At 59.8% G+C, this 14,406-nt stretch overlaps 1 protein-coding gene across 12 annotated transcripts in view; it reads left to right on the top strand.

Annotated features, from left to right (window-relative positions):
- Positions 1-14,406, top strand: part of MEF2D (myocyte enhancer factor 2D) — a 95,751-nt gene that overhangs the window by 46,947 nt on the left and 34,398 nt on the right. The window contains exon 1 of one of the 12 annotated variants that reach the window (XM_037370977.1): positions 3,177-3,199. The exons of 10 other annotated variants lie outside the window; for them this stretch is intronic. The gene's annotated coding sequence lies outside the window, so the exon portion shown is untranslated. Of the gene's footprint in view, positions 1-3,176; positions 3,200-10,290; positions 10,444-14,406 lie in introns of those variants that run through there. One more of the 12 variants, XM_037370976.1, reaches the window with a different exon arrangement.

Here is a 14,406-nt window from a genome sequence, read left to right as displayed (position 1 = left end):
TCTCCAGCACCCACCTTCCCCTTTGCGTCGCCGCCTGGCACGGCACTGGTTTGGGGCTCTGGGGGGAGGGGGGTTGTTTTGCAAAACGGAGGTTTCGGTGCAAAGGAGGGTTTCCCTGCCCTGCTTTCTCCCTGGGTGGCCAAGGGCTGTGGCCAAAGCCGCTGTGATTTCATCCCTGGCATCCCCCAGAAATCAGGTGCTGCTGGGAGAGGGCCCCGTGTCGGGGTTTTCTCCCTTCTCGACCTTCTTTGCCTGTTTATTGCTGTTCCCGTAACTGTTTGCATCTCCCTCGTCTGCAGTACGGTTGTGGTAGAGCCGCCGCCGCGGACCCCTTTGCTGAGGGCTCTCTGGTTTTGTGTAATGGATCTCCTCTACCTGCTATTGAAATCAATAAAAGGAAAGATTTTAAAAATAATCTGACCCCAGCTCCTGAAAGGAGGGGGCTCTCGTTGCTGCTTAGCGAGCAGTTTTGCTCGGGTGAGATGGTTTTTTAGTGCCGGTGAAGGGGCAGATGATTTATTTGGAGGCTCGGTGCTGGGAGATGGGGACCGCGCTCGCCATTCCCTCCGCAAGGTCAGGATCAAGGGCTTCATCCTGCTGTCGGTTACGCTGCTAAGACCCCGAGAGCGGCTCCGCAGGCGTGCGTCAGGGTGGAAGCAGCTGGAGGGGCTGCACTGGATCTCGGTGATGCTGGGTTTGGGCTGGCGATGGGCTGTGGTGCGCCGGAGGAGAGCGGAGCCATCCCGGCTCCATCCTGCTGCGGTGCGGTGCAGCACGGTGCTGGTGCAGGAACGGCATCTGCTGGCTTTGGGTACAACCACCAGTCGAGGGATGTGATTTTTAGGCTGGTGAATAATGAAGCGCAGGAATGGGGGGGCTGGTTGCTTCAGGGTGTGCTGGTGCTCCGGGTGGGAGCGGAGGGCAGGACCCTCCATGGGTCCTGAGCGTCCCGGCACCGGTGTGCTGCGCACATCCTGGCCCCAATGCTGGCGGGCAGTGGCAGGACCTCTCTGTAAACGCCTTGCCCTTCGCATTGCTGCTGGATGCGGGATGCGGGATGTGGGATGCAGGATGCTCAGCCTCACTGACTCCATATTGACCAGTTACAGTGGCTCCTTATTTTTTAGATTCGCTAAAATTCTCATTTTGGGGGGTCTGGCAGCATCCTCCCACCATACCCCGTGCCACTGCCGCTGCCGGCCCCAAGTTTTGAGCCGGGAAGGAGCAGTTTAGCGATTTCTGCAGCTGCACCATCGCTCGCTCCGCGGAGCGGTGCATCACGGCGCTTCGGGAGGAGGATTTTGCAAAGCATCTCCGGGGACTGCTCTGAAACTCGGTCCCTTTCGCTCGTCGCAATTAGAGGAGCGATATCGACCCTGCCCTGGGACGTGTGCGATGACCAGCGCCGGGTGATTTCATCCCGCGTCCTTGCGCCCTGCGACGTGCAGCGCCGCTGCCCGCCGTCAATAGGCATTTTGTCTTCCCGAGGCCAGCCCCGGTGGAGGCGCACCGGGAAAACCTCTCCCTGCCTGACCGCATCTGCTGCAGAAAACTCTTCTAGGGCCCGTGACCTTAATTGAATCGACTCTTTCATGTCCTGAAGACGGTTGTAGCGTCTCGCTCGGTAAATCACGTGGCCGTGACCGCACGCACAAGCTGCAGGGTCTGTGCCAGCCTGGCATTTCTCTCCATGAGATTTTGCAGCCCGAGGCTGATTTCCAGCTGCTTGGGAAAAGCCGGCGAGTCGCTGGGTCGGTTCCTCCGGCGTCTACGGTCTCGCAGCAGGTTTTCTTGGAGGTTTAAGGCTGGTGGAGACCTGAGCTGGCAGCTCCCACCGCGCTCGAGGCAGGAGCATCCCACCGCGCTCCAGGCACAAGCATCCTGCCTCGCGGGGTGCCCAGCTGTTTGCATCCAGCGGGATCCTCCCTGTCTCTGGGAAGAGCTGGTAAAAACCAGCCGGTGGGCTCGCCAAAAATCCCGCTTCTCATCCCTTTGGGAGAGGTGGGATGCGGGGTTTGGTGAAGCGATGGGTGGCTGCTGGGGGTGGCTGCTGGAGGTCACCTTTCAGCTCCCAGCGGAGCCGGGTGGCCTTTCGTGGTCACGGCTCTGCCCTGCGCTTTGGTTTTCTGAGCTCATCCGCTATTTTGCCACCGGCGGGGTGGGGGTGGGGGAGTCTCCAAAGCCCTTTTCCCTTGGGGAAAAGCCAATTCGGTCAGCAATGTCCGCGCAGAAAGGTCAGCTAACCGTCTTGACCCAGCAGCCCACCTCGTCCTCCTGGGGGGTCCCACCGTGCCGGTGGGGTCTGTCCCCATCCCGCCGCATCCCCAGGTTTGGGGTGGTGGAGGGAGCAAGGCCAAGCCCAGGGGCTGCTCTCGGCAGCTGTTGGCAAGCGGGTGGCTCTGGCTGCTCCCTTCCCCCCCCCCCCCGCCCCGGGCACGCTGAACCACCTCCTCCTGCCTTCACATCTGCCTCTGCCCTTTAGCCGCTGCGGTGCGCCCCGGTGTCCCCAAAGAGCCTTTTGGGGGGGACCGGTGGCCTGGGCAGTGGTGAGGGCTGCGGGGGACATTGGGGGTGGTGGGGGCATTGGGGGTGGTGGGGGCGTTGGGGACAGCGGCTCCATCCCGTACGCTTCCTCCCGGCCGCCGGCGCGCAGCAGACGTGGAGAAGGACGCAGCCACCCTGTCTCCTGTAAGTACCTCTCACTCTTTCCACTGGAGAGTTAAAATTAGCAACTTCTTTTTTTACAACAGGCGTCGCTTTAAACCTTGCCAGCCCAACTGGGTTTCCTTTTACCCCCACCCACCCCCCCAGGGGGGCTCCTTTTCTCTTAATTTTTTTTTCATTTTGTTGTTAGCGTTGAGCGTAAGCGTGCGCCCTTCTCCCGGTTGCGTTGGGTTTGGTTGGGGGTTTTTTTTGTAAAAAAAAATTATTATTTCCCCCCCTCCCCTCCTTCTTTTCATTCCTTCCTTTTTTAAACACGGGTGACGCTGCAGCGGCGGCGCGGAGTTTGGAGCCAAATAAACAGCCCAGCACACCCCCACCCCGATCGCCTTACAGAGCCTGGTGCTGGAGCCCAGCGCCGGAGCCCAGCGCCGAATTTAGAGCCCCGATCTATTGTCAGCCTCCGCGCTCACTGCTGCTCTGCCGGGGGGGTTGTTTGCCCCAGACCCCCTTTTTGCTCCTGACACCGATCTTTGATGTGAGTGTGCCTCTAATTACTCCCCCCCCCCTCGCTTCTCCTTTCGAGGTTAAGCACAAAAGTGCCCGTAAATCAGGACCCCGTTGCTTTTTATCCAGGGCTACGTGGGCAGGGAGGGGGGGGTGGGGGGGGTCTGGGTGGAGGGGGGAGTCGCCGTGCTGGGAGGATCATGCATGGAGAGGGAAACTGAGGCACGGCGGGAGGACGTGGCTTGCCGAGGGGGAGTGGGTGAGCTGGGATTTCCTCCTCTTCAAATAAAAATAAATGGAGAGGAGCAAGGAAAACGCAGCGGGCTGGGATGCAGGCTGGGTGCTTGTCCCGGCGGATCAAATCCGGCGCATTGGGAAGCTCGCAGCCTTGGTTCCCTGCGTGGGGAGGATGGTGGGGATGATGGTGGGGATGATGGTGGGGACTGGCACGGGTGCCACAGCCGCCTTGGTGCTGGGGCTCTGCTCCGCCGGGATGGAGCCGGCGGTTGGAGGTGGCCGTCCCAGCCCGGATCTGCGAAAGCAAACAGGAAGGCGAGCGGGGAGCAGCCCACGGTGTTGACTCCGGTGTCTGGGAGGTTATTTATTTTGGTTCCTCTGAGGTTGGTCCCAAGGGTTTTTTAACACCTTCCTGCTCGCTGCTGGCTCCTTTCGGCCCGAGCTGGCTGCCCGGCATGGCGGGATGCTGAAGCCGGGTACCACATGCTCCCAGCTCCAGCATCGGGCGACGGCTGGAGCATCGCGCTTCTCCTCCCTTCTCCCTTCATTATCCCATCCCAAAAATTAGTTTGACTGGCTGGTCCCACATGAGGGATGGATGCGGTGGGGCTGGGACCGGTGCTGGCTTTGGCTCATCCCAGAAAAAGTTTTTTCCATCTTGATTTTCCCCCCCGCACCCCCCCAGGGTTTTTGCAACTGCTTTGGGGCTGGGACTTCCCAGTTCCTGCCTGGGGTCAGAGTTACTAATGCTGATCATAGTAATACCCACTTCTGTAAAAATCCAGGTGCAAATCCTGTAGGAAGGGGGAGAGCATCCTTCAGAAATCCTTTTAAGTGTTTCCCTCCCAGGACACCGCCCGCGTGCGCTGCCCCAGCTCCGGCGCCCGTGGATGCGACCACAGCTGGGGCTGAAGGATATAAACTTTGCCGTTCCTTCCCAACCCTTTACCCATCGCTGGGGGTGGCTGAGGTGGGTTCTCCCCTCTGCCTGACTTGGGGGACCCCATCACAGGGGGGCTGGCCACGTTTGGGGACAAGGTTTGGGGTCCCGGGTCCCACTGCAGGGTCCCCACAGTGTTTTGCCTTTGAAACCGAATGGCTGCGCACGATACTGCCGTGGGCAGCGATGCGAAGCCCCTTCCTCCTCCTCCTCCTCTGCTTCTTTTGGGCAAACAATTGATTTGGGCAGCTATTTATTTATTTTTATATCCCTGCCCTTCAGCCAGGAATTCTGACTAATATTTTCATTTCTCCCGGCAACCTTATGCCTTCTGAAAACCACGCTTTCTCTCTCGCCCCCTTTGTAAGGCTGCAGAAAAAAAATAATGCCTGATTTGGATTTTTTTCCCTCCCAGTATTTTGCCTTTTCCGAGAGGAATCGTGACTGGGATTTATCCATCACACTCCTGCACTCAGGACGGCTCCTGAGGTCTCACCTGCCCTCGGGGTGTGTCTCCTCTGTGCTACAGGAGCATCCCAGTGGCTTCCCCGCCATCCCTCTGGAAACCCCGGCTGGGACCAGCACCCAAGCCCTTGCCTGCAGCTGCGTGCTGGCCGTGCGTGGGTGCTCAGGGGGTGCCAGACCCGGCACCTCTAGAAAGTGCCAAATTTTGGCAATTGCTGTGCTTGGCTGGGCATCCCCATTGCTCTCCTGAGCATCGCACCCACGGTTTGCTGGGGTGCCCAAGGGGGGCATGTGGGCAGCATCTGCACCCCCAGAACCCACAGAGATCTAAAACCATTGCCTCTCCAGCACGTGGGTTTTGGTGCAACCACGGAAAAGGGTTTGGCATGTCGGGCACCCCAGCAGGGGACTCCCCCCGTGCCTAAATCCTGCTGAGACACAAGCTTTGGGTGGGTTAAAAACTTTTTACCCTTTGAAAACGGGATGATTCCCCCCACTGTTCCTGGAGGATGCGTGCCAGGATGGGGGCTGGATGAGTCCCCCCTCTCCCTGCTGGTGGGGACCATCACCCAGCGGGTCTGGCCGGAGCTGCCAGCCACGGACCGCGCCGCTTGCCCAGCTTGGCTTCGTTTTGGTGGCCCGCCCGGTGCTGGGGAGCAGGCAGGACAGGATTTGTGCGCCTGTGTCTAGAATGTGCGTCTTGTGAGTGAGCAGCAACAGCTGAGAGCCAGCTGTCCCGCTGCAATCCGGCCGCCTGACGCGCCGGGGCCGCATCCTCAGCCTTGCCGGCTCACGGCTTGGGAATTGGGGGTGAGGATCGGGCCCCTCGCCAGCCTTTTCCCTAGTGCTGCCGGCGGAGCGGGGCTGGATCTCATCCCGGCACACGGCAAAGCCTTGGCGGCACGGCGGGCATCCCCCAGTCCCACCAGCTATGAGTCACGCTGTGGACAAGGGACCTTGAGTCGGTTTGTTCTCCCCCCCTCCCCCCCCAGCTTTGACTGCAGCAGGTCAAGGTGCCCCGTGGTCCCCGGGATGCTCCGGTGGTGCCATGCCTGGGCTCCAGATCAGGTCCCAGGAGCACTGGTGCCAGCGGCTGATGTGGCAGCTGATGCGACGTTTTTCGGGTGCTGGGTTGGAGCCGCTGTGTTTTCAAGGGAAAAAAGAAGCTCAACCCGTTGTTTGGTTTTTTTTTTTTTGGGGGGGCATCTCATCCCGGTTCCCCCCATTCACTTAGAGCCGGGCCGGTTCGGGTTCGGTGGCAGCTAAACCCCAGCCCATCCCTCTCGGTGGGCTTCGGTGGCCCCTGCTCCTCTGCTGACACTTGGTGACAATTCTTTCTGCTTTGTTCCTTGCGCCCAGGACCTTGAGCTCTGATTGCAAATTGTGGTGCTGTTATAATTCCAGCTAATTAATGTTATTTGCAGACCTTTGTTTGCTTTATTGCGACAAATTGCGGTGTTGGAAGGCAGCGTGCGGCCAGCGTGAGCCCGTGGCTACGGACCAAGGTGGCTTTTGGGGTGGGAATGGTGGGGATGCGTATGGATGGATGGGTAGGTCCACCTCGGAGAAAAAGAGGTGGCCAGGACGCCGGGTTTTCTGGGTTTCTTTCCAGGTTGGAAGTGCCGGGGGCTGGTGGGAGCGGCGGTGGTTGAGTCTGAGCTTTGGGATGGAGGCAGGAACCTGCTCCTGGGGGGTCTTTCCCATCCATCTCCCCAAGGGACTCACCGCTGAGCTCTGCTCCGGCATCCTCCTCCCGCTACTCCGCGTTGCCGTCTCGGTGGCAAATTCAACTCATTTGCTTCTTGTCCCTTTTCTCATGGTCAAGTGGAGCTGGTGACCACCATCCCCTTCCCACCCATGGGAAGCTCCTGGCTTCGCCAGCTCGTCCACCCCCCAGATGTGTGCCGGGGAGCCCGGTGCTCCCTGCCTGGTCGCTTAGGGTGTAAAAACCCTGACGGATCGTGTGGGATGGGGCAATGCAGGAGCAACATCTGCTTCTACGTTGCCTTCACCTCTTCGGCCCCGATAGATGCGATGGCTGCGTTGGGCACGGATGCAGTGAGCGGTCCGTAGGTGCAAATAGTATCAGCAGCCCCATGATTTTTGGTGTTGCTGCTCTTCCTCACCGGTGCTTGGGGGTGGGAAAAATAAAATAAATTAAAAAGTGGTTTTGGAAGGGCCATTTGGAAGATCTCAGTGGCCTCTGGGGAAGGGCTGAGCCTTTGGGAACAGCGCTGCCGGGATGGAGGGCTGAGCTCTGGGATGGCACTGGGAGTCTCCGGCCTCTCCGCAGCCCCTCAGTGGGTCAGCGGAGCTGCCCTGGGGTCTCCCTTCCCAGGTGGGGGTGGGGTGCAGGGTCCCCGGCCACGTCGCTGGGGTGGGGATGGAGATCTGTGCCGTGCTGCCGTCGGGTGAAGGGAGGGTGACAGCGATGCCTGGGCTGGCTGCGGAGGGTCCCATCCCCATCCCGTTGAACACAGGAGGGAAGGGGAGCGTTTCCCCCGGGATAATCCGGCTCTCTGCCGTGTCCCGTGGGGCTGCCGTGGGTTTCCATCGCTCTCGTGGGTGGCCCAGAGCAGCAGTCGGGTCTCATGGAGTTTCCCCTGGGTAAAACCCACCGTGGGGGGAGCGTTGTCCCCTCTGCTACTGGGGGAAATCCCACCCCCCCTGCATGGAGAGCCCCTAAATTCCCTGCAGGGAGGGTTTCGCCCTCCTCCCACTGCTGAGCCCCCCCCCCCCAGTTCCCATGTCCCAACTGGTGGGACCCTGTTCCCCTTCGGCACGTTGGGTTTTGGGACTTGGGAGTCCTCAGCATCCCCCCGATGGTGGGGACCTTGGGCTGCACGGGGGGACGGGTGCTGGTGATGCTGGGGAGAGATGCTGGGGGCTGGTGATGCTGGGAGCCTTGGCTGCCCCCACCCCAGGTTTGCATCTTGCTGGGCTGTTTCCCAGTTGAGAGGAAAAAAAAAAAATATCCCAAAAGGAAACATCGCTGGGTGCCGAGGCTCGATTCCCCCGGGAGAGGTGGCTCGGTGGGGAGCAGGACTGGGTGGCCACCACATCTGTAGCCACGTTCTCCTGCTCCATCCCTGGTTTTTGCTTCCTATGGCCTCAGCACCGGCACAAGCCCCTGCTGTGGGTCTGATCTGGGGTCGCGAGCTGCATCTGCTCCCCACCCACCCCGACTCTGACAGCCTCCTGATTTATGAGCGCAGGATCCGACCCCGAATTCAGCTCGTCTTTCCTTCTCGCCTTTTTTTTTTTTTTTTTTTTTAATGAGTCAACCTCTCATCTGTCATATTAAACCTCCTCATTACCAGGTATCTAAATTTTGCTCTGACAATAGTGACAAGGGAAGCGGCGATATCATTGCCACGGCGCGGGGCTACGGGGAGCTGGCAGGTGGTTATTTCATGCCCTGCAGGGAGCCGGGGGGGTGGGCGACGGAGCCGGATAATGGGCTCTCACTTGCCTTCATTTAGAAAACCCTACTTAGTGCAGAGGGGAAAATTACCCCCAGCCTCTGGCTCTGGAGCAGGTGATGGATGGAGGACAGGAGGGAAGGGGAAGGGGTTTTCGTGGCCTGGCTGCTCCTCCCGGGGGATGGGGGCGGGGGTGGGGCAGGAGGGATGGGGATGGATGGGGGTGGAGGATGGTGGGGATGGGGGATGGATGAGGATGGGGGATGGGGGAGGACGGGGGCGGGGGGGGGATAGGGATGGGGTGGGATGTGGATGGGTGAGGATAGGGACAGGTGGGGATGGGGATGGATGGGGGTGGAGGATGGGTGGGGATGGGGGATGGATGGGGATGGAAGACGGATGGAGATGGGGACAGATGGGGACGGATGGGGATGGGGGACGGATGAGGATGAGGATGGAGGGTGGATGAGGATGGGGGATGGATGGGGATGGGAGATGGATGAAGGTGAAGGTTGGATGAGGATGGTGGACCGATAAGGGTGGGAATGGATGAGGGTGGGGGACGGATGGCGATGGAGGTGGCTCAGGGCTGCCCTGAAGCAGGTGGTCCCAGCTGGGAGAGGAGACGCTGTGCCCATAGCGGGGTGTGGGGGCTTGCGGGGTCCCCAGCCTGGCTGTGCACACCCAGAGCCACTGCTGAGCCACCCGGGGGAGACCACAGCCAGGCTGGGTGTGCCGGGTGACCCCTGCTGCGAGGATGCCACTGCCAAGGTCACTGCTCAAGGTCACGGGGGGGTTTTCTGGTGGCTGCATCGGTGTTTGCGTGTCGCTGGTCCCAGGGTGCTTTGAAGGTCGCTTTAGCATGGGGGGGTCGGACCCCTCCGGTGCAGCGCTGTGACGAGCTCGTCCTCGCCGGTCCCTCCCTGTGGCACCTCCCCCTGGGAGATGGGGGATGGATGGGGATGGGAGATGGATGAAGATGAAGGTTGGATGAGGATGGTGGACCGATCAGGATGGGTGCCAGCCTGGGGACACCACGTGGCGTTGGAGGGGCTGCGGGTCCCCGATCCCACGGGCTTGTCCTCCCGGAGGCTGTGTCCTCGCCTCGGCACGGGGTGACAACGGTTCCCTGCTTGGCCTTTGGCCAGCGGGGCCGCGGGCTTGCTGGTGACCTTGCCCGGGCTCGTGCCCAGCCTCCCTTCTCCTGCCAGCTGCCCCACGTCCCCTCCAGCGTCTGCTGGCTCCGGCCACGCTGGCAGCACTGGAAAGGTCACCAGCGGTCCCCGCCGTCCCCCAGCCCCTGCAGCACCCGTCGCCAGCCTGGGATGCGGGGTGCCGGGTGTGATGGCATCCCTGGCTAGCGCCGGTGTGGGGTGAAACGGTGGGATTTGGGGGGCAGGGGACCAAGGTGCCAGGTGCGATGCCGAGGCTGGCCAGGGATGCCGTGGGATGAAACGGTGGCGTCTGGGGGGCAGGGGACCGAGGCACTGGGTGTGATGCTGGGGCTAGCCAGGGATGCCATCGCACCCGGCACCTCGGTCCCCTGCCCCCCAAATGCCACCGTTTCACCCCACGCCGGGGCTAGCCGGGGATGCCGTGGGATGAAACGTTGGGATTTGGAGGGCAGGGAACCGAGGTGCCGGGTGTGATGCCGGGGCTAGCCAGGGATGCTGTGGGATGAAATGGTGGGGTCTGGGGGGCAGGGGACCGAGATGTCGAGTGCCATGCCAGGGCTAGCCAGGGATGCTGTGGGATGAAACGGTGGGATCTGGGGGGCAGGGGACCAGAGCGCCTGGTTTGGGTGCTGCTGGGCTGCCTCATGCCATCACCCTTGTTCGGTGGCTCTTGAGTCCAAACAAGCTGCAGGGGCAGAGAAAATCAACCCTGCTTTAATAATTACCTCCAAATCCTTTCTTTCACACACCCCCTCCGCCCTTGCACAGGCGAGTGTCGCTTCTCCAGCATCATTTAAGGGTTGTGCTTTTTTTTTTTTTTTTTTGCCTTTTTTTTTTTTTTTTTTTCCCCCCAGACTCTGCCGGTCTTGGCACGGCGCATGGTTTTGTTACAGCTCAGCAGAGCTGGCTGCGCGGTTGGCATCTGCTTTTCTCCAGAGAGCGCCTGAATCTGGGTCAGGAATAGATGTGTCTTTTTCGAATTCCTCGGGGGCCTGATTGAATCCAGCTTCGCTTCTCCTCTCCTGAGCCTCCCGAGGTTTGTACCTGCAGCCGGCGGGACGGATCCTGCGCGGGCAGGAGGAGCTGAGCTGGTGGTTTTGCTGCCGATGCTGGGGAAACCAGGGCTCTCCCGCGGGCGTCAGGTGTGCGAGGCGGGGGGGGGGGGGATTGCAGCTTGGCACCTGCTGAGCGAGCAGGATTGGGCCCCGCTGAGGGGCTGGTGGAGCAGAACCCTTGCAGCTGCGTTTCCGAGCGGGAGGTTTGCTCCGGAGCCGTGTTTTGGTGGCCTTCCTCTCCCCTCCCCCTGCCTGCATCTGGAGACTCGACACAGGAACCCAGATAGCATCATCCTGAAACCAGAATAGAAGCTTTGGAGGAGACTTTTAGCATGTTTGTGTGGTTTTGATCTCGGTTTGGAGATAAAGAGGTGCTAAACAATGCTAAGCTGGCGAGCGAGCGCGGGGAAGCACAGGCGCCGGTGCTGATGCTGAGCATCCCTGCGCTTGTGCATCTTCCCATTGCTGCATCCCTCCGGGGGGCTGGTGCTGCCACCACGGGCCGGGTCCCTCAGCACCGGTGGCTTTGCAGGGTGGGAAGAGCAGCGTTAGTGCTGGATTTGAGCAAAGGGGGCTTCCCCCCCCCCCCCCCCCGCCAGCTCCGCAGAGGAGAAGGAAGCCGGTCCTGCAGATCCAGAAACCACCAAGAAGGAAACTAAAAGTCCTTGGTGTCAGCACAGAGGATATGTTCAAAACCCAACAATTAAGTCACAAAAGGCCGTCAGCGAGAGAGGAAACAGGAAGGCAAGAACTGCAGTTAAACAGTCGGGTTCAAGAGGTGACTCGAGCTAAATCCATATCCTTCGGGGTGGAAATCCAGCCCCGGCCACGGACAGGGAAGCAGCTCTGTGGGTTTGTGCCGGTGCAGGAGCCGGGAGCCTCCAGCCCGGGCTTGGAACCCTTGGCTGCTCTTTGCTGCTTCTTTTGCAATTGCTTTTAATTTATTTTTTTTTGCAGCCGGTGGAGGGTCGGAGCTTGGCACGGGTGTTCCCCGGCCGCTCCCGGTGCCAGCGCAGCCACCGTTGCAGCTTGCCTCGACCTCTTTTCTCGCTAAAAGCTGCAAGTTTGCAGCGGGGAGCATGGCAGCAGGGTGTGGGGATGCTCTCACCACCACCTCCGCAGCATCGCTGCCACCTCCGCAGCATCACGCTCTCCCCGTGCCCGCCGCGGCTCTAAACCGGCACGGAGTGGCGAAGGGCTCGGTGCACCAGTGGTATGGCAAGTGTCAACCACTTCCCACGGCGGGCTAAGCTCGCTGGCTGCTTTGCAGCACCGGCAGCGTTTCCCTGCCACAGGCTTGCTCCTGCCGTGGGCAGAGAGATGGGACGGACCCTTGTGCCCACTGGTTTTGTGCTGGGGCGCTGCCCACGATGCTGCTCCTCACCCGGAGATGCTCCAGGAGGGGGGAAGGTGCCCGTGTAGTGTGTTAGTGCCGCTGTTTCTGTTTGTGGATAACCCTGAACCCGCCCCCCCCCCCCAAAATGCTTGTCCCACCGGGCTGGGTTCGGTGCCGTTACTCTCAGCCAAGGATAAATCCATTGGGAGAATTCCTGCAGCTCCTGGGTGAAGGACTGTCCTGCCGAGGGAGCGGTGGGTGCCTGGGCAGAGCGGGCAGCTGGCTTGGTTCGGGCTGTGCTCCTCCGTAGCTGCCCCCCACATTTCTCCCTCCGATTTGGGACTTTCTGTGCCGTTCCCAGACATCCCCCCATCCCTCTCCCCTGTCAGACGCACCACGTTGCTCCTTCAGCATCTTCCCAGGCGACTGTTCTTCTTTCCCCTTTTCCTTCCCATTTTTCCCCCCAGCCTTTATCCCCTGAAGCCGCTTTTGCCGGTTTCCCTGTGGCCAAAGACCCTCCCCCCCTCGTGGTTCTGGCTGTGGTTTGGGGGATGGAGATGGGGAGAACAGCCCTTATTTCCTTTATCCAAGTACATTAAAAATAGCGGATGGTCGTAGAAAGTGGATGTGAGACTTGTTAAGTGCCCAGAAATATGGGGCTATGGAGTAGAAATGGAAAAGTGACGAATTCTGGAGCGGTGCAAAGCTGCTTGGGTGGTGCCAAGGTGAAACCATTTAGAAAGAGGTGAAATAGATGGGAAATACGTGTAGTCGGTAAAAAAAAAATAAAATAAATAAAATCCAGAAATAACAACTTGGAAGAGATGGCAGCTTTCCTGCCTCCCCAGCTCTCGGAGCTGTGGATTCAGCACCCCCAAATTCCTTGTTTTGTAAAAACATCTCCCAGCTGAGATTCCTCTTTGCTTTTTCTTTCTTCCCCCATTTGCAAAACGCTAACTCCGCTCCCTCGCCCGTCTCTCCAATTTAAAGCAATTTCCTGGGAGCCGGCTATGAATTACTCAGCACAGAGTTAACCAGCACCTGCTTGGAGTTAATTGGCATGTGTGTTAATTGCTGTGAGAGTCACACTTGTGCGAGCGCGCGAGGGGGTGTAGGGCAGGAGGGAGGGATGCTAACGGGCTGCCTCCATCCCAGCGCTGGCTGCCTCCATCCCAGCGCCGGGAAGTGTTTCCCGTTTCCTGAGCCGTGCCGGGGTCTCCGGTTGCTGGAGGGGGACGGGATGACATTTTGCTGGTGCCGCTCGCTGGGTGCGTTGCCCGTGCTTTGCTTTACGCCACGTTTGTAGGTCTCCTTCGATGCCCTCGGACCCCTGCACCGCGGCGGTTCCTCCTCGCCGGCGTGGAGCCGCTGAGATGCTCGGTGGTTGCGTGGAGATGGTCACCATGGAGACGGGTACCACTGGGAGGGGGTGGCATGGTGGCGGGGAGGCTGTGGGTGCCTGGGGTGGCCCCGAGCCCAGCCCACCCACGCCCCCCTGATGTTTGAGCCACCCCAAACCTGGTTTCAGGCAGCGTTGGGTCACGTTTTGAGCCGACCAGTCTGCCTCAGGGGGCTGCGGAGGTTCTCCAGTGTCTTGTAAAGGCTGGGCTTAACGCACCTGCCAGCGTCGGTGCGACTCGCTGGGGTGTCACCGTTGTTGGTGCCTCATCCCAACTGGGATGGAATGGGGAAAAATCCCGTGGGCTCAGGCGCCGCGTGGGATGGGATGGCGGGAGCCTCCTTTCCTCGACAAACCAGGCTAAGGAGAAAGAAGCTGCTGGCTCAGAAGGAAGAAAAGATGATTTCATGCCGGGGCATATTACGGTGGATAAAAACACCCAAGACACCAAGCGGTAAAAGTTATTGAGGGGTTTCACTCCTCTGAAAAGTCCTGCGCTCTGGGTGCTTGGCTACATATACAGAGGTGCTTAAATTCCACGTGAGCGTGGAGGGGGGTCGGGGGTGATCCCGGTGCCTCGGGATGGGCAATTTGGGAGCCAGAGCAATTTGCTCTGGAGGGGAAGGGAGTGCAAGGGCGCGTGGCGGAGGCAGCAGCAGTGCCGGCGTGGAGGGCAGGACGGAGGGAAGCTCTCCAGGTTTTTTTGCACTTGCAGATGTTGAGCAGAAACTGGAGCCTGTGGTCGGGCTTTCTGAAACAGCCACCTGGGCAGGAAACGTGAGAACACCTGGGTTTAAAAATACGTGGGGGAGAAAAAAACCAAAACCAACACCCCAACCTAAAAACAAAGAAACCCACCCCAAAACCCCAACTCCAACGCTGGGAACGTGAAAAGGGAGGCGCTTTTAAATCCCCTCCATTGGGTGAGTTTGGAGGGCAGCAAACTTGCTAGGCTTTCCGGCATCCCTCCGTTTCATCCCATCCCTGGACCGCACTCACCGTGGGGAATTTCCCTTCCCGAGGGATCAGGAGCATCACTTGGACACCTCCTTTTCTCCCCACAGTGACAAGAAAAAAAAAAAAAAAAAGTGTCGTTAAATCACCTTTTCCCTGCTGGGGAACTTCAGCAGCATGAGCAAACCCGTCGACTGGGACGATGGTCCCTATCCAGCCGGGGTGCTGAGGACCCAAGGAGGTGACTTTCAAGAG

This window comes from Falco rusticolus, chromosome 19 (assembly GCF_015220075.1).
Source record: "Falco rusticolus isolate bFalRus1 chromosome 19, bFalRus1.pri, whole genome shotgun sequence".
Classification (NCBI taxonomy): domain Eukaryota; kingdom Metazoa; phylum Chordata; class Aves; order Falconiformes; family Falconidae; genus Falco; species Falco rusticolus.
Note: the sequence above shows the minus strand (reverse complement) of the source record. Positions and strands in the feature narration are given on the sequence as shown.